Source organism: Maylandia zebra, linkage group LG9 (genome assembly GCF_041146795.1).
Source record: "Maylandia zebra isolate NMK-2024a linkage group LG9, Mzebra_GT3a, whole genome shotgun sequence".
NCBI lineage: Eukaryota > Metazoa > Chordata > Actinopteri > Cichliformes > Cichlidae > Maylandia > Maylandia zebra.
This window is the reverse complement of record NC_135175.1, coordinates 33,159,424-33,178,626: the sequence shown is the minus strand read 5'-3', so window position 1 is coordinate 33,178,626 and position 19,203 is coordinate 33,159,424. Positions and strand designations below refer to the sequence as shown.

The window sequence follows — 19,203 nt, the reverse complement described above, 5'->3', positions numbered from 1 at the left end:
AATGGAAACACCTTGTAAGCATGGCCCAGGAGATACCCCCGTTGATGGACTGTGGTGTTGGATTGTTGATTGGATACGACTGCTCCAGAGCGTTAATTCCAAGAAGGGTCGTCACTGGGGGTGACTATGAGCCTTATGCTATTGAGACGGATCTTGGTTGGAGCATTGTGGGAAGCGCACCACAGCGTGTGCAGGCTAAAGATGTGACTGGTTTTTGTCATCGAGTGTCTGTCAGAGAGGTGCCACCCATAACACCATTTGCTGTCATCAAGGCCCTGGAGTCTGATTTTGCAGACACAAAACCTGGTGACAGAAGCATATCTCAAGAAGATATTTGCTTCCTGCAGATCTTGAAAGACAGAATCCAACAAAATAAGGATGGTCACCTGGAGATGCCTCTCCCTTTCAAAGCACGTCCGCATCTCCCAGACAACAAAGGGCTGGCGTTAGTACGGCTGAAGCATCTAAAGAGGAAGCTGGACAGAGATCCCAAATTCAAAATAGACTACGTGAGATTTATGGAAGGTGTCTTCAAGGATGGAGATGCAGAGAAAGTGGAAAACCAAGCAGAGCTGGGGAAAGTCTGGTATATCCCACACCAAGGAGTTTACCACCCCAGAAAACCAGGAAAAATCAGAGTGGTTTTCGACTGCTCTGCAAGGTATGAAGGCACCTCCTTAAACGACCATCTGCTAACAGGACCTGACCTCACAAATAGCCTAACAGCCGTGCTGTGCCGCTTCCGTAAACATCCCATCGCAGTCATGTGTGATGTGGAGAAAATGTTCCACAGGTTTCATGTGAGCGAGGATGATAGAGACTACCTGCGGTTTCTCTGGTGGGAAAATGGAGACACAAACTCTGAACCCAGAGAGTACCGCATGAAGGTTCACCTGTTTGGAGCATCATCATCCCCTGGCTGCGCCAATTATGGCATGAAGCACCTTGCCAGCCAATGTGAGAAAGAGTACCCCTCCGCAGCTAACTTCATCCAGAAACATTTCTATGTCGACGATGGTCTCATAAGTGTAGAGTCGGTGGGTAAGGCAATTGAACTGGTCAAAGAAGCCCAAGCCGTGTGTGCCAAAGGAAAGCTGCACCTTCACAAATTTCTCTCCAACAGCCGAGAGGTCCTTGACTCTGTCGATGTTGCAGAGCGTGCTACGGAGGTAAAGAATGTTGATCTTAATCACGAGGATTTACCAGTTCAAAGAGTGCTAGGTATAAGGTGGAATGTTGAAAATGATAGCTTCTCCTTCAAGGTGTCACTTGAGGAGAAACCAGCAACGCGCCGAGGGATTCTCTCAATTGTGGCCTCCTTGTATGACCCTTTGGGGTTTCTAGCCCCAGTCATTCTTGAAGGGAAAAGAGTGCTGCAGGAGATGTGTCAGAGAGGCACAGGGTGGGATGAGCCACTACCCAAAGGCTTGAAGTTAAGGTGCGAGACTTGGATGAAGGATCTGGAGAACCTGGAAAGAATTGAAATTCAAAGATGCTTCATACCTGACAGCCTTGGCGAGATTCAAAGAGTCGAGCTTCATCATTTCTCTGATGCAAGCAGTCAAGGGTATGGCCAGTGCTCTTACATCAGAGTGGTAAGCAGAGAAAGGGTATGCTGCTCCTTGGTCATGGGCAAGGCGAGGGTTGCACCAACCAAAATAGTTACCATACCGAGACTTGAGTTAACTGCAGCAGTAACCTCGGCATCTGTGAGCAGCATGTTAAGAGAGGAGCTAGAACTCAAGGTTGATGACGAATATTTTTGGACAGACTCAAAGGTCGTGCTTGGTTACATCAATAATGAAGCAAGAAGGTTCCATGTGTTCGTGGCAAACGGCGTGCAGAGAATTCGAGAAACCACCGATGCACGGAAATGGTACTATGTTGACACAGGAGAAAACCCTGCTGATCATGCCTCGAGAGGCCTCAAAGTAGCTGACCTCATCAAGTCAAATTGGTTCTCTGGTCCCAGCTTTCTATGGGAAAGAGAGATAGCCACAAAACAGGCTACTTCAGATTTGCTGGTGGGAGACCCAGAGGTGAGGACTACTCAGGTGTTGAAGGTTGATGTAGCAAGGCAGTTTGACATCCAGAAGCATCTGCTGCGGTTCTCAAGATGGACTACAGCTGTCAACGTCATTGCTCGTATCCAGCGGCTGGCAAAGAGGATCAGGACCGCTGAGCCTTTAAGCGTGGAAGAGAGAAAGCAAGCTGCACAGACTCTCGTCAAGCTTGCACAACAAGATGCCTTTCAAGAGGAGTTAAACACACTCAGCCAGAAACTAGGAAGGCTGCCTTGCAACCACCAACTCTTTCAGCTTGACCCATTTCTCCCTTCGTGGAGCTGTTAGGCACATTAGGTCCGATCAGGGAACTAACTTTATGGGGGCAAGAAACGAGATGGCAAAGGCTCTGAAAGAACTTGATAAGGAAAGAGTGACTGCATACCTAGCAGAAAATCAGTGCGACTTCCAGATGAATACGCCCCACTCTAGTCATGCTGGAGGCGCATGGGAGCGTCAAATCCGGACAGTGAGAAGCGTACTGAGCACAGTCCTTGCCTGCAGTGTGGGAAGGTTGGATGATGCTTCATTGAGGACATTCCTTTATGAAGCTATGTGCATCGTGAATAACCGCCCACTCACTGTTGATAACATCAATGACCCCAAAAGCTTGGAGCCACTCACACCGAACCACTTGATCACCATGAAATCCTCAGTCCCACTTCCACCTCCAGGTAAATTCGTCAAGGAGGACCTGTATGCTAAGAAACGGTGGAGAAGGGTACAGTATTTGACTGAGCAATTTTGGCACAGATGGAGAAAGGAATACCTGGCCAATATTGCTCTGAGACAGCGATGGCATACACCAAGACGTAATGTGGAGGTGGGTGACATTGTGATTCTCAAAGAGGAAGATGTTCCTCGCAATGAATGGAAACTTGCTAGGGTTGTGGAAGCACATGAGGATGATGATGGACTTGTACGGAAGGTGACAATCCAGACTGGTGATCGGAAGTTAGGAAAGGGAGGCGAACGCCTCGTCCAACCCTCAATCATTCAGAGACCCATTCAGAAATTAGTGGTCCTGGTGAAAAACAGCTAAATGGGAAAAATGTCATTCATTGATTAGATTTCCCTTCTAAAATAGAAGTTGTCATTATGCTGTACTTCATGCACATGTTATGGAGATGTAAAATCTACTGTTCATATTGTTGAATTCATTTGTTGAGAAAAGAATATTGTTTATGTCAATGCAAGAATGTTTAAAACAACAACATGGTGCTTGGGAATTACCATTGATATAATGAGAAATGCAAGTGTATTTACGTTCTCAATTGTAATAATCAAAGGTAATTGGTGGGAGTGTAGCTGACGCTGAAATGTTTGTGTGGGTTGCCATGACAACACCAAAGTGAATCGGAGATCGTTATTGTTTTCTATTTGTTTTCTTTATTTGCTTCTCATGCTTGTGTACATTTGCAGTAGGAAAGGTAATCTATGAATCCAGTGATATATCCTGCTTATAAGAAATGTTTCTGTTAAAATATTATTGTGAAGTAGTCACTTCCTGTGAGTTGCGGGAACCGGAAGTTGTGCGCGGGAGAGACAAGACAGAACGCTAACACGGCGGACTTTTCAGAATATACAACTTTTCTACTGCTGGTTTTACAAGGCGTACACGGTAAAAAATCATTATGCTGTTATTTGTTTAACACTTGTGCACCTTGTGAAAGGAAATAAGTGGCTGAGATGAATATCATATGTGCTATCGATATTATTTTACTTGTTTCTAGTTTTCACGGTGCTCCATGATTGTGAGAGGAATAAAAGAATTGTGGACATCAGTACGAAGCGTGGATTCTTTCGACCAGAGTAGAAACAGGGAGCTTAATTTCTTCTTCTGTCTTTCTCTTTCTAATTGTGCATGTTTATTTAATAATAAACATACAACATACAATAAACAAAGAGGGATCAAATTTAAATCTCACTGATTAGGAAGCACACAGTGTTTGACGTTTTATATTAACTTTAATCTGAAATAATTTTTGCATTTTTTTCAAGTCCCCAGTGTTTCCTGATCCTTGGAGCACTCCTGGTTATCTGCTATGGTGGAGGTGGCCAATGTCTGGAGACAAATCGTTGTTCTGGGGAGCTGCTTTCCTCCAGTTACTTTACATCAGAATAGAAAGCATGAGAACGACCCTGATGGAAAACAGAAACAGCATCCAGGAAGTGAAATAAAGATTAAGCAGCCAAATTCTAGCTCTGGTTCGATGCTTACATTTGGAGGACTCTCGACCACAAACTGAGAGAAACTCTGTGAAGATGCAGAAGCACATCACGTTTTGCAAACAAGCATACTATTTTTATAGTTAAATAAACTTATAGTTTATTAGAGTTGAGTTCCTACTCACAGACAACTGAAACATTCACATTTGGAAAGCTGACTGAATACATTTTTATTTGATTAATCTAAAGTTGTTCTTCTGTGTCTGAAAACACCCACTCCCACTTACTCAACCTGTGTTGTCGTCTGCTGCTGTGGCCTACAGTAGCAGAAGACAACACTGCAACTGTAACGAAACTGATTACAGCATTATTTTTAAAACCTTCAGTGAATTCAACGTTCTTCAAGATTTTTCAAGCATCCACAGAAACTTTGATCGTGTGCTAAAAATGCTAGTAAAGCTGACATCCATCACGAACAACCCACATCATCCTCTGCATGAGTCTGTGAGCTGAGCAGATCCTTGTCAGAAACCAAAACAGCCTCACTGCAGGAAGGAGCGCTTTCACAGATCATTGATCCCAACAGCAGTTAGACTCTATAACTCCTCAATCACGCTGTCATGAGTCACTGGACATTTACCTGGTGTGCAGGTATATGTGTATGTATATGTATACATGTGTATATTTAGTGTGTAGATGTGTGTGCAAGTACATGTCTATACTTATAGATACTTTTAGATATCTATTGCTTAAATAGTAATAGTAATGTAAGAATAATTAAATGTATTTCTTGCATTTCCACAACACTCTATCCATAGTCACATACTGTGTATGCTACTGTTGTATATAGTGTATTATCTTATTTATTTTGTAGTTGTTTATATTTTATTTGGATTTTTGGATTTTCTTCTGCTATCTCTACCTGAGCTGAGGTAACACACAAATTTTCCTGCCGTCGATCAATAAAGTCTAATCTTCTCATTGAATGCATTTCTGATGGAGATGAGACGTCATGCAGGACAGAGGTGAGGGGCGTGACATCACGGTGCCGTGACAACAACCTGGTGCTTAACATCAACAAAACCAAGGAGCTCATCGTGGGTTACAGGAGAGCAGCAGTAGCAGAGGTGGAGAGTCAGCTGCTTCAGATTCCTAGGCATCAACATCAGCGAGGGTGTCGTGCCATATTAAACCATTATACACCTCATTAGTAAAATAAAAAATGTGTTTAAATTGCATGAATTAATATTTATTAACGTCTCTTTGTGAGTCATACTGTGATAATGACTGCCACAAACAGAGCGTCCTCCTGTAACCATGGTTACGGGAGTTTGTTGCAAGAAGTGTTGTGAATCTCGCTGAGACAGGGAACCACTGAGAGCCTCAGATGAACCAGTCAGTCAGGTCGCTGTCTCCACTTCTCCTCCTCCTCCTTCGTCCCCTTTGTTTTTTAAGTACCTGTTAGGATTCTTTAGCTAGTTAGCATCACATTAGCTAGTTAGCATCACATTAGCAAACTGCTTCGGAGCACAGCTGCCGGAGTCGCGGGTTTTGTTGAATCAGGCGTTGGACCTGCTGGAGGAATGCTCTGCGATGATGGTGGAAAACAGCCGCCATTCAACCCATTTGAGAGCTTCAAAGAACTGGCTGCAGGTATGATTGAAAGTTTGACAACACCGACGTTGATGCGTCTGTGATTTATTAGTGATCGCTCACGTGTGCACGTGCATGTAGGTGAACGCTCGCGGCATGACGTCACACAGCTCAGTTCCTTTCTGCTTTGATGTCACAGTACGTGCCTTTGATCTTGCAGCACGTGACCTCCACTCGAGTCTATAAATAGGGGTGAAACAGCGGGACCTGAATCTTGCATTTTGCATTTTAGTTGTCGTGCGTTAAATGTACAGACCGCGATCTTCCCTTTCTGAAAGCTTTCTGAAAACGGATTTCCAAAGTAATTGTAGCGAAACTAAGTCATTGACAATGTCTTTATTCAATATTAGAATCCCTACCCGCATTACTTCAGAGGCGATTTCACCTGCTATCAGCGGGTGTTTCGATAGGCTCTCTGGATTACAGTGGCGCTTGATAGAAAATGGGATCTGGGACTCTGATGTCCAAGTAGCACTGGCTGATATGATTACTGATGTCATTCAGTCAGTTAGTGCAAGCACCATAAAAACGTTACTTCTAGGAGGTCAGGACCAATTAAATGATGCATCCCAGACATACCTTAGGTTAGCCGTGACAAAAATAAGCCCCGTATTGGGAGACTCTCTCTCAACCAGCTTTGCTGCTGCTCTTCATGTCACCCATGAGGAGTGTGAAAGCGCTGTGGCGCTGACACAGATGATTGAGGAGGAGATCTCAAATAAAGTCAACTCGGGTTGGGTTCTAGTCCCAGAAAACCCGGATTCTATTTATGTCACCAGAAAAATAACAAACATAAAAAACCTCAGATGCATGGTTTCTCATGCTTTCTCATGTCTGAAGAAATATAAAGGTAAGCTGAGCGGCCTGTGCATGAGGGGGGCTTTACCCACTTCCTTTAGTTCAAGTGATGAGAGTCTTGAATCCAAGCTCTCTGAGATGGGAACAATTAAAGAAGCTGAGGAGAAAGCTCAAAGGGATGTTGAAAGAATCCTCAACAATCTGAATTATTTACATGATGAAGATCATGCAGATAAAGCTGCAGTTGACATTGTAAATGTGTTAATTGCAAACATTCAGTATCCTGATGCAGAAGATATCACATTAAGTGAGAAGTGTAGCTCACCCAAGCCTGCTTTTGACGTGGACCTGGTGATCAAAAAGGTGAAAGACTTTTTTGCATCATGCGCCCTAATTATAAAACCAGATGAAGTAAAACAACACTTCTTCAGGTTTGCTAAAATAGAATTTGAAAAAATGAACAGTGAGCTGAAAGATCATTTGAAGAAAAGCAAAGGATTTTTGACCTTTCAGAGACAACAGGCAACCTCCCCTGAGAGTGAAAGAGCTGACTCCAGGAAAAGCGAACACATGAATCCCTCAGAAGTTCCCAGAAAATCACCAACCTTAGAAACCACAGTTAAAAGTTCTTCTCCGCTCAACTTCAGTCAATTTATGCCACTTATGAATAGGCTGTTTAGTAAATTATTCTCGGCAGGACACCTTGACCTGACAAGTAAGGAAATCAAGATGTTTTCAATGGTGTTGACAGATAAAGTGTACGACCATGTCGAGTCAACATATTTAGCCCCCACGATGCAAATGGGTAAAAGTCTCTCAGAGTCTGACTTCTCTAAGACTTCACAGGGTAACTGTAATGTACCCTCTGCTCCTGATGTGGCCTATGTGCTCATAGAAGATTCAGTGGAAAGGTTCTTACAAAACCTTCTTTTCTGGTTGGAGAATGAAACTTTAACCCAAACTATTATAAATGACAAAATTTCTGGTGCCGTGGAAGATATAGTAAGAGTGCTGACCCCATCAAAGGAAGAAGTTATGATTGGAGCAGATGCTGGTGAAACAAGCGACAGACTGTTTACATCACAGTCAAGTCCAGTTACTGATCTCACCAATCAGCCAGTTTGTGTGAGTGCAGAAGACCCGGACCTGGTTTCAAATACAAGCAGTGATCAGGCATCAGTCTCTGACACTGACCCCACAGAGGGTCAAAGTCAGCCAGCAACCTCTGAAAACCCAGAGGAAGAGCTGTCAGAAACATCAGTGTCAATTCACGCTAAGCTCATTGCCAATCAATTTAGTACTCTTCTAGCCACAAGAATCGCACAAAATTTGCACAAAAATACCAGAAATCTTCTGGATCCAAAGAAATTAGACTTGGCTATCAACCATCTGACAGATTTGGTACTTTCTGAAGTGAGATGCACAGAAAACCTGGAAATTCTTAAAATTAACAGGGTTGAATTAGTCAAGGCCACAGCTGAAGGTCTTATCAAGGAGTTTGGATCTGCAGACAAGCTCTTCGATGTAATGTTGTCAGAAGATTCATCTTTTGACAACATTATTAGGAAGATCATAAGAAAGAATCTCGGTGGCTTCGTGAATCCTCCAAAGAAATCCAAGCTTGCCAGGTTTTTTCAGCAGTGTTAAAAGCTTTGAAGAAGCCGTTCAGCTGCTGCTTTAAAGGCAGTACTGATGACTAAATTGTCATCTTGATTTTTTTCAAATACCTCTTTTAAAATCTTAAAGCAGTCTGGCCTCAGAGTTAACATCTGAGGTATATTTTATTTTAAAACTATTTCATTCGACTTTAATTAGACTGAGAAATATTCTTCATCGTGTCTCCTCGTATTATCGTTACCATCACCCCCCACCGGCCGAGGCAGATGGCCGTCCCTTCTGAGCCTGGTTCTGCCGGAGGTTTCTGCCTGTTACAGGTAGTTTTTCCTCCCCACTGTCGCCAAGTGCTTGCTCATAAGGGATTATTAATATTTGGGGTTTTCTTGCTGCTACTGTAGGGTCTCTATCTTACAGTATAAAGCAACTTGAGGAGACGGTTGTGATTCGATGCTATATTACAAATATTAAATTCAGCTGAATCTTAAAAACATGTAATATAGCATCACATCACCATCAAATCAAGAACTGAAAAATAAAACAAAATAAAAAACCAAACCTACATTGAAAACTGTTTGTGATTTGTCTTGTGCTTTCAAAATATATTGTCAAATATGAAAAGCTGCATTTGTATGCTCTGGTCATTAGTGCTGGTATTTTAATGTAAGCAAACACAAGGAACATACACCGATGTGTAAGTGCTACAGATCAGCGGTCCCCAACCCCCGGGCCTCGGACCAGTACCGGTCCGTGAGTCGTTTGGTACCGGGCCGCGAGAGTAGAGTCTCAGGTGTGAAATGTATGGTTTTCAAGGTTTTTATCGGTTTTCAGCGTTATTTTGTTATCGTTTTGGTCGTTAACTCGGTTTTCCTGGGTCTTTTCACGTGTGTTATGAATAAATCTTCTTTTTTTCGGTACCGGTACTAGTTTTATTTTGTTGTATTTATCCGTGACACCTTAAAGGCCGGTCCGTGAAAATATTGTCGGGCATAAACCGGTCCGTGGCGCAAAAAAGGTTACAGATGAAGATGCAAAGAAACCATGAAATAATTAATGAAATAGTGAAGTTTATGAATAAAATAAACAACTGTAGCACCGTCTCAGTCTCGTCGAATCGCCCCTCTGCTTCTTCCATTCTAGCATCAACTCTTCTTAACCCTCGTCTAATATGTGCATATTGTTTGTTGTTGTGTTTCCTAAAGTCACGAAGCTCTTTCGGGATGTTCAGGAGGCTGGGCTCGTCTGCATCCATGCCCTCTGTGGCTAACCTTAGCTCGGGAGAGTAGCTCCTATCCACATGGCTTTTCTCTGTCTGCTCTTCTGTCTGAGTTGTGCCTCTCAAACTTCTTGTGACTATCCCCGTTTCCATATTTAAAAGCAATCTCACCTATTGTCAGAAAGATTACCGTATCTTATTATAAGAGAAATTTCTCCCACTTCCTGGTGTCTGGAGTCTCTAAAGTAAGCAAATGTGGTAAAGGGTGTGGGTGATTCTGGGATTGATGCAGGAGGGCGACAGAAATAAAAAGTAAAATATTAAATTTTTGCTGTTATTGACTTTGCTTTACAATATCAAACACTGAGCCAGATGCACAATAGTCATGTACATCACACGTAAACACATGAATGTAAAAAACACAGAGGTTAGGCCATCAAAGTGTGTGTAAAAGAAGTGTTTATGTCTGTCTTGCAGTTTCTGTTCCTGTCCGAGGTTTGCAGTGGAGAGCTCAGACCACACAGGACCGCCTCACCCTCAGAACATCTCCACCACCCTGTCCACTGTTAAGAGGTCAGACTCTTAATTTGTCTGTTAAACCGATGCGGTTTCTCTTTCAGTCAGACCTCCAGGGCTCAAGCTCTCGCTCCCAGCTAATTGCAGACTCGTATGGCTCTGGCTGACTTCTGATCTCCTCTGGGGAAAAAGGGGAGCTTAATTTCTTCTTCTGTCTTTCTCTTTCTAATTGTGCATGTTTATTTAATAATAAACATACAACATACAATAAACAAAGAGGGATCAAATTTAAATCTCACTGACTAGGAAGCACACAGTGTTTGACGTTTTATATTAACTTTAATCTGAAATAATTTTTGCATTTTTTTCAAGTCCCCAGTGTTTCCTGATCCTTGGAGCACTCCTGGTTATCTGCTATGGTGGAGGTGGCCAATGTCTGGAGACAAATCGTTGTTCTGGGGAGCTGCTTTCCTCCAGTTACTTTACATCAGAATAGAAAGCATGAGAACGACCCTGATGGAAAACAGAAACAGCATCCAGGAAGTGAAATAAAGATTAAGCAGCCAAATTCTAGCTCTGGTTCGATGCTTACATTTGGAGGACTCTCGACCACAAACTGAGAGAAACTCTGTGAAGATGCAGAAGCACATCACGTTTTGCAAACAAGCATACTATTTTTATAGTTAAATAAACTTATAGTTTATTAGAGTTGAGTTCCTACTCACAGACAACTGAAACATTCACATTTGGAAAGCTGACTGAATACATTTTTATTTGATTAATCTAAAGTTGTTCTTCTGTGTCTGAAAACACCCACTCCCACTTACTCAACCTGTGTTGTCGTCTGCTGCTGCTGTGGCCTACAGTAGCAGAAGACAACACTGCAACTGTAACGAAACTGATTACAGCATTATTTTTAAAACCTTCAGTGAATTCAACGTTCTTCAAGATTTTTCAAGCATCCACAGAAACTTTGATCGTGTGCTAAAAATGCTAGTAAAGCTGACATCCATCACGAACAACCCACATCATCCTCTGCATGAGTCTGTGAGCTGAGCAGATCCTTGTCAGAGACCAAAACAGCCTCACTGCAGGAAGGAGCGCTTTCACAGATCATTGATCCCAACAGCAGTTAGACTCTATAACTCCTCAATCACGCTGTCATGAGTCACTGGACATTTACCTGGTGTGCAGGTATATGTGTATGTATATGTATACATGTGTATATTTAGTGTGTAGATGTGTGTGCAAGTACATGTCTATACTTATAGATACTTTTAGATATCTATTGCTTAAATAGTAATAGTAATGTAAGAATAATTAAATGTATTTCTTGCATTTCCACAACACTCTATCCATAGTCACATACTGTGTATGCTACTGTTGTATATAGTGTATTATCTTATTTATTTTGTAGTTGTTTATATTTTATTTGGATTTTTGGATTTTCTTCTGCTATCTCTACCTGAGCTGAGGTAACACACAAATTTTCCTGCCGTCGATCAATAAAGTCTAATCTTCTCATTGAATGCATTTCTGATGGAGATGAGACGTCATGCAGGACAGAGGTGAGGGGCGTGACATCACGGTGCCGTGACAACAACCTGGTGCTTAACATCAACAAAACCAAGGAGCTCATCGTGGGTTACAGGAGAGCAGCAGTAGCAGAGGTGGAGAGTCAGCTGCTTCAGATTCCTAGGCATCAACATCAGCGAGGGTGTCGTGCCATATTAAACCATTATACACCTCATTAGTAAAATAAAAAATGTGTTTAAATTGCATGAATTAATATTTATTAACGTCTCTTTGTGAGTCATACTGTGATAATGACTGCCACAAACAGAGCGTCCTCCTGTAACCATGGTTACGGGAGTTTGTTGCAAGAAGTGTTGTGAATCTCGCTGAGACAGGGAACCACTGAGAGCCTCAGATGAACCAGTCAGTCAGGTCGCTGTCTCCACTTCTCCTCCTCCTCCTTCGCCCCCTTTGTTTTTTAAGTACCTGTTAGGATTCTTTAGCTAGTTAGCATCACATTAGCAAACTGCTTCGGAGCACAGCTGCCGGAGTCGCGGGTTTTGTTGAATCAGGCGTTGGACCTGCTGGAGGAATGCTCTGCGATGATGGTGGAAAACAGCCGCCATTCAACCCATTTGAGAGCTTCAAAGAACTGGCTGCAGGTATGATTGAAAGTTTGACAACACCGACGTTGATGCGTCTGTGATTTATTAGTGATCGCTCACGTGTGCACGTGCATGTAGGTGAACGCTCGCGGCATGACGTCACACAGCTCAGTTCCTTTCTGCTTTGATGTCACAGTACGTGCCTTTGATCTTGCAGCACGTGACCTCCACTCGAGTCTATAAATAGGGGTGAAACAGCGGGACCTGAATCTTGCATTTTGCATTTTAGTTGTCGTGCGTTAAATGTACAGACCGCGATCTTCCCTTTCTGAAAGCTTTCTGAAAACGGATTTCCAAAGTAATTGTAGCGAAATTAGGTCATTGACAATGTCTTTATTCAATATTAGAATCCCTACCCGCATTACTTCAGAGGCGATTTCACCTGCTATCAGCGGGTGTTTCGATAGGCTCTCTGGATTACAGTGGCGCTTGATAGAAAATGGGATCTGGGACTCTGATGTCCAAGTAGCACTGGCTGATATGATTACTGATGTCATTCAGTCAGTTAGTGCAAGCACCATAAAAACGTTACTTCTAGGAGGTCAGGACCAATTAAATGATGCATCCCAGACATACCTTAGGATAGCCGTGACAAAAATAAGCCCCGTATTGGGAGACTCTCTCTCAACCAGCTTTGCTGCTGCTCTTCATGTCACCCATGAGGAGTGTGAAAGCGCTGTGGCGCTGACACAGATGATTGAGGAGGAGATCTCAAATAAAGTCAACTCGGGTTGGGTTCTAGTCCCAGAAAACCCGGATTCTATTTATGTCACCAGAAAAATAACAAACATAAAAAACCTCAGATGCATGGTTTCTCATGCTTTCTCATGTCTGAAGAAATATAAAGGTAAGCTGAGCGGCCTGTGCATGAGGGGGGCTTTACCCACTTCTTTTAGTTCAAGTGATGAGAGTCTTGAATCCAAGCTCTCTGAGATGGGAACAATTAAAGAAGCTGAGGAGAAAGCTCAAAGGGATGTTGAAAGAATCCTCAACAATCTGAATTATTTACATGATGAAGATCATGCAGATAAAGCTGCAGTTGACATTGTAAATGTGTTAATTGCAAACATTCAGTATCCTGATGCAGAAGATATCACATTAAGTGAGAAGTGTAGCTCACCCAAGCCTGCTTTTGACGTGGACCTGGTGATCAAAAAGGTGAAAGACTTTTTTGCATCATGCGCCCTAATTATAAAACCAGATGAAGTAAAACAACACTTCTTCAGGTTTGCTAAAATAGAATTTGAAAAAATGAACAGTGAGCTGAAAGATCATTTGAAGAAAAGCAAAGGATTTTTGACCTTTCAGAGACAACAGGCAACCTCCCCTGAGAGTGAAAGAGCTGACTCCAGGAAAAGCGAACACATGAATCCCTCAGAAGTTCCCAGAAAATCACCAACCTTAGAAACCACAGTTAAAAGTTCTTCTCCGCTCAACTTCAGTCAATTTATGCCACTTATGAATAGGCTGTTTAGTAAATTATTCTCGGCAGGACACCTTGACCTGACAAGTAAGGAAATCAAGATGTTTTCAATGGTGTTGACAGATAAAGTGTACGACCATGTCGAGTCAACATATTTAGCCCCCACGATGCAAATGGGTAAAAGTCTCTCAGAGTCTGACTTCTCTAAGACTTCACAGGGTAACTGTAATGTACCCTCTGCTCCTGATGTGGCCTATGTGCTCATAGAAGATTCAGTGGAAAGGTTCTTACAAAACCTTCTTTTCTGGTTGGAGAATGAAACTTTAACCCAAACTATTATAAATGACAAAATTTCTGGTGCCGTGGAAGATATAGTAAGAGTGCTGACCCCATCAAAGGAAGAAGTTATGATTGGAGCAGATGCTGGTGAAACAAGCGACAGACTGTTTACATCACAGTCAAGTCCAGTTACTGATCTCACCAATCAGCCAGTTTGTGTGAGTGCAGAAGACCCGGACCTGGTTTCAAATACAAGCAGTGATCAGGCATCAGTCTCTGACACTGACCCCACAGAGGGTCAAAGTCAGCCAGCAACCTCTGAAAACCCAGAGGAAGAGCTGTCAGAAACATCAGTGTCAATTCACGCTAAGCTCATTGCCAATCAATTTAGTACTCTTCTAGCCACAAGAATCGCACAAAATTTGCACAAAAATACCAGAAATCTTCTGGATCCAAAGAAATTAGACTTGGCTATCAACCATCTGACAGATTTGGTACTTTCTGAAGTGAGATGCACAGAAAACCTGGAAATTCTTAAAATTAACAGGGTTGAATTAGTCAAGGCCACAGCTGAAGGTCTTATCAAGGAGTTTGGATCTGCAGACAAGCTCTTCGATGTAATGTTGTCAGAAGATTCATCTTTTGACAACATTATTAGGAAGATCATAAGAAAGAATCTCGGTGGCTTCGTGAATCCTCCAAAGAAATCCAAACTTGCCAGGTTTTTTCAGCAGTGTTAAAAGCTTTGAAGAAGCCGTTCAGCTGCTGCTTTAAAGGCAGTACTGATGACTAAATTGTCATCTTGATTTTTTTCAAATACCTCTTTTAAAATCTTAAAGCAGTCTGGCCTCAGAGTTAACATCTGAGGTATATTTTATTTTAAAACTATTTCATTCGACTTTAATTAGACTGAGAAATATTCTTCATCGTGTCTCCTCGTATTATCGTTACCATCACCCCCCACCGGCCGAGGCAGATGGCCGTCCCTTCTGAGCCTGGTTCTGCCGGAGGTTTCTGCCTGTTACAGGTAGTTTTTCCTCCCCACTGTCGCCAAGTGCTTGCTCATAAGGGATTATTAATATTTGGGGTTTTCTTGCTGCTACTGTAGGGTCTCCATCTTACAGTATAAAGCAACTTGAGGAGACGGTTGTGATTCGATGCTATATTACAAATATTAAATTCAGCTGAATCTTAGAAACATGTAATATAGCATCACATCACCATCAAATCAAGAACTGAAAAATAAAACAAAATAAAAAACCAAACCTACATTGAAAACTGTTTGTGATTTGTCTTGTGCTTTCAAAATATATTGTCAAATATGAAAAGCTGCATTTGTATGCTCTGGTCATTAGTGCTGGTATTTTAATGTAAGCAAACACAAGGAACATACACCGATGTGTAAGTGCTACAGATCAGCGGTCCCCAACCCCCGGGCCTCGGACCAGTACCGGTCCGTGAGTCGTTTGGTACCGGGCCGCGAGAGTAGAGTCTCAGGTGTGAAATGTATGGTTTTCAAGGTTTTTATCGGTTTTCAGCGTTATTTTGTTATCGTTTTGGTCGTTAACTCGGTTTTCCTGGGTCTTTTCACGTGTGTTATGAATAAATCTTCTTTTTTTCGGTACCGGTACTAGTTTTATTTTGTTGTATTTATCCGTGACACCTTAAAGGCCGGTCCGTGAAAATATTGTCGGGCATAAACCGGTCCGTGGCGCAAAAAAGGTTGGAGACCGCTGCTACAGATGAAGATGCAAAGAAACCATGAAATAATTAATGAAATAGTGAAGTTTATGAATAAAATAAACAACTGTAGCACCGTCTCAGTCTCGTCGAATCGCCCCTCTGCTTCTTCCATTCTAGCATCAACTCTTCTTAACCCTCGTCTAATATGTGCATATTGTTTGTTGTTGTGTTTCCTAAAGTCACGAAGCTCTTTCGGGATGTTCAGGAGGCTGGGCTCGTCTGCATCCATGCCCTCTGTGGCTAACCTTAGCTCGGGAGAGTAGCTCCTATCCACATGGCTTTTCTCTGTCTGCTCTTCTGTCTGAGTTGTGCCTCTCAAACTTCTTGTGACTATCCCCGTTTCCATATTTAAAAGCAATCTCACCTATTGTCAGAAAGATTACCGTATCTTATTATAAGAGAAATTTCTCCCACTTCCTGGTGTCTGGAGTCTCTAAAGTAAGCAAATGTGGTAAAGGGTGTGGGTGATTCTGGGATTGATGCAGGAGGGCGACAGAAATAAAAAGTAAAATATTAAATTTTTGCTGTTATTGACTTTGCTTTACAATATCAAACACTGAGCCAGATGCACAATAGTCATGTACATCACACGTAAACACATGAATGTAAAAAACACAGAGGTTAGGCCATCAAAGTGTGTGTAAAAGAAGTGTTTATGTCTGTCTTGCAGTTTCTGTTCCTGTCCGAGGTTTGCAGTGGAGAGCTCAGACCACACAGGACCGCCTCACCCTCAGAACATCTCCACCACCCTGTCCACTGTTAAGAGGTCAGACTCTTAATTTGTCTGTTAAACCGATGCGGTTTCTCTTTCAGTCAGACCTCCAGGGCTCAAGCTCTCGCTCCCAGCTAATTGCAGACTCGTATGGCTCTGAATGACTTCTGATCTCCTCTGGGGAAAAAGGGGAGCTTAATTTCTTCTTCTGTCTTTCTCTTTCTAATTGTGCATGTTTATTTAATAATAAACATACAACATACAATAAACAAAGAGGGATCAAATTTAAATCTCACTGACTAGGAAGCACACAGTGTTTGACGTTTTATATTAACTTTAATCTGAAATAATTTTTGCATTTTTTTCAAGTCCCCAGTGTTTCCTGATCCTTGGAGCACTCCTGGTTATCTGCTATGGTGGAGGTGGCCAATGTCTGGAGACAAATCGTTGTTCTGGGGAGCTGCTTTCCTCCAGTTACTTTACATCAGAATAGAAAGCATGAGAACGACCCTGATGGAAAACAGAAACAGCATCCAGGAAGTGAAATAAAGATTAAGCAGCCAAATTCTAGCTCTGGTTCGATGCTTACATTTGGAGGACTCTCGACCACAAACTGAGAGAAACTCTGTGAAGATGCAGAAGCACATCACGTTTTGCAAACAAGCATACTATTTTTATAGTTAACTAAACTTATAGTTTATTAGAGTTGAGTTCCTACTCACAGACAACTGAAACATTCACATTTGGAAAGCTGACTGAATACATTTTTATTTGATTAATCTAAAGTTGTTCTTCTGTGTCTGAAAACACCCACTCCCACTTACTCAACCTGTGTTGTCGTCTGCTGCTGCTGTGGCCTACAGTAGCAGAAGACAACACTGCAACTGTAACGAAACTGATTACAGCATTATTTTTAAAACCTTCAGTGAATTCAACGTTCTTCAAGATTTTTCAAGCATCCACAGAAACTTTGATCGTGTGCTAAAAATGCTAGTAAAGCTGACATCCATCACGAACAACCCACATCATCCTCTGCATGAGTCTGTGAGCTGAGCAGATCCTTGTCAGAGACCAAAACAGCCTCACTGCAGGAAGGAGCGCTTTCACAGATCATTGATCCCAACAGCAGTTAGACTCTATAACTCCTCAATCACGCTGTCATGAGTCACTGGACATTTACCTGGTGTGCAGGTATATGTGTATGTATATGTATACATGTGTATATTTAGTGTGTAGATGTGTGTGCAAGTACATGTCTATACTTATAGATACTTTTAGATATCTATTGCTTAAATAGTAATAGTAATGTAAGAATAATTAAATGTATTTCTTGCATTTCCACAACACTCTATCCATAGTCACATACTGTGTATGCTACTGTTGTATATAGTGTATTATCTTATTAGGGCCCGAGCACCGAGAGTGCGAAGGCCCTATTGTATCTGCTCCGTTTCTTATTATTATTATTATTATTATTATTATTATTATTAGGGCCCGAGCACCGAGAGTGCGAAGGCCCTATTGTATCTGCTCCGTTTCTTATTATTATTATTATTATTATTATTATTCACCCCAAACAAGGGCCTTTTTGAGGGCCTAAACATGCTCAAAAACTCATGAAATTTTGCACACATGCCAGGTCTGGTGAAAAATTTTGTATTTTAATGGTTTTACATATGAGCACTGGGAAATGGCTCTACAGCGCCACCTATGCCTTGTTAAATGCAGCCCTACGACCACATGGTTTGAGCTACATGTATGAAATTTGACACACATGTGTATCATGCCAAGACGAACAAAAAAGTCTGGGGGCCCATTGACGCAAACCCAACAGGAAGTCCGCCATTTTGGATTGAAGGTGACATTTTGGCTCTGATTTTACCGTTTCCATGCCTCGAACTTTTTCGAACTCCTCCTTGGGATTTGGTCGTATAAGCTTCAAATTTGGACAGTGTCAACTACACCCTTGTGCCATGTTAAATTGCGGAGCTTTTGAGTTTTCACAATACTATGAGGCCGTGGCGCCATGGCGAATTTCGATGACTCGCCATGAAAATCTTATTGCCTCTCATTCTGTCATACATGTTCCGATCTGGACCAAAGAGCACACATATGATAAGGCTCCACCCCTGAACATATTTCAACTGCCATATTTGACATCAAGGACAGCGCCACCTAGTGGGAACAGGAAATGTCATGTTTTACACTTTGGGGTACAGTATAGTGAAGGGTGACATCTGCAGCCTCAAATTTCTCCAGGAAAGCCTTAAGGAGTTGGTCTTGGGTTACAGTGAAAACTGTGAGTTTTCGCGAAAGGGTGTGACCCCAGCAGCATGGCGAACTTTGATGTCACGCCATGAAGAAACAAATTAGTATAACTCAATGAAATCCAGTCTGATCAGTACCAGACTTTACAGGCATGATGTCAGACCCGCCCTGAACAGATTGATGTGCCCATTGTCGGAAATACGGACAGCGCCACCTAGTGGCAACAGGAAATGTCATGGCTTTAATTTTGTTGTACTGATTTTCACAGGTTCATCTTGGCCACCTCAAAAGCGGTGAATATCACCATCAGTCCCTCGTGATGCTTCAGTGCAAAAATTGTGACTTTAAACTGAACGGCGCACCCTGGTGGCAACGCTGTTCAACATGAAAGATGAAGTGGCTTTTGAGGGTCTTGGCAAGTTTATAGAGGCTTGAAATTTGGCACACACCTCCAAATGGATGAAGGCTTTGTTGGCATGTGATCATTTTCATTGAATAGCGCGAAATTGCTCCACAGCGCCCCCTACAAAATTTCAAAACCACAGCCCCTGCTCTGTGTTCTATGTATG

At 42.2% G+C, this 19,203-nt stretch overlaps 1 long non-coding RNA gene across 1 annotated transcript; it reads left to right on the top strand.

Moving 5' to 3' along the window:
- Positions 1-5,202: 5,202 nt before the first annotated feature.
- Positions 5,203-17,733, top strand: LOC143420392 (uncharacterized). Its single transcript, XR_013100203.1, has 5 exons — positions 5,203-5,885; positions 9,991-10,086; positions 10,402-12,206; positions 16,325-16,420; positions 16,736-17,733. It is a non-coding gene; the product is annotated as an uncharacterized LOC143420392 (long non-coding RNA).
- The last annotated feature ends 1,470 nt before the right edge of the window (positions 17,734-19,203 follow it).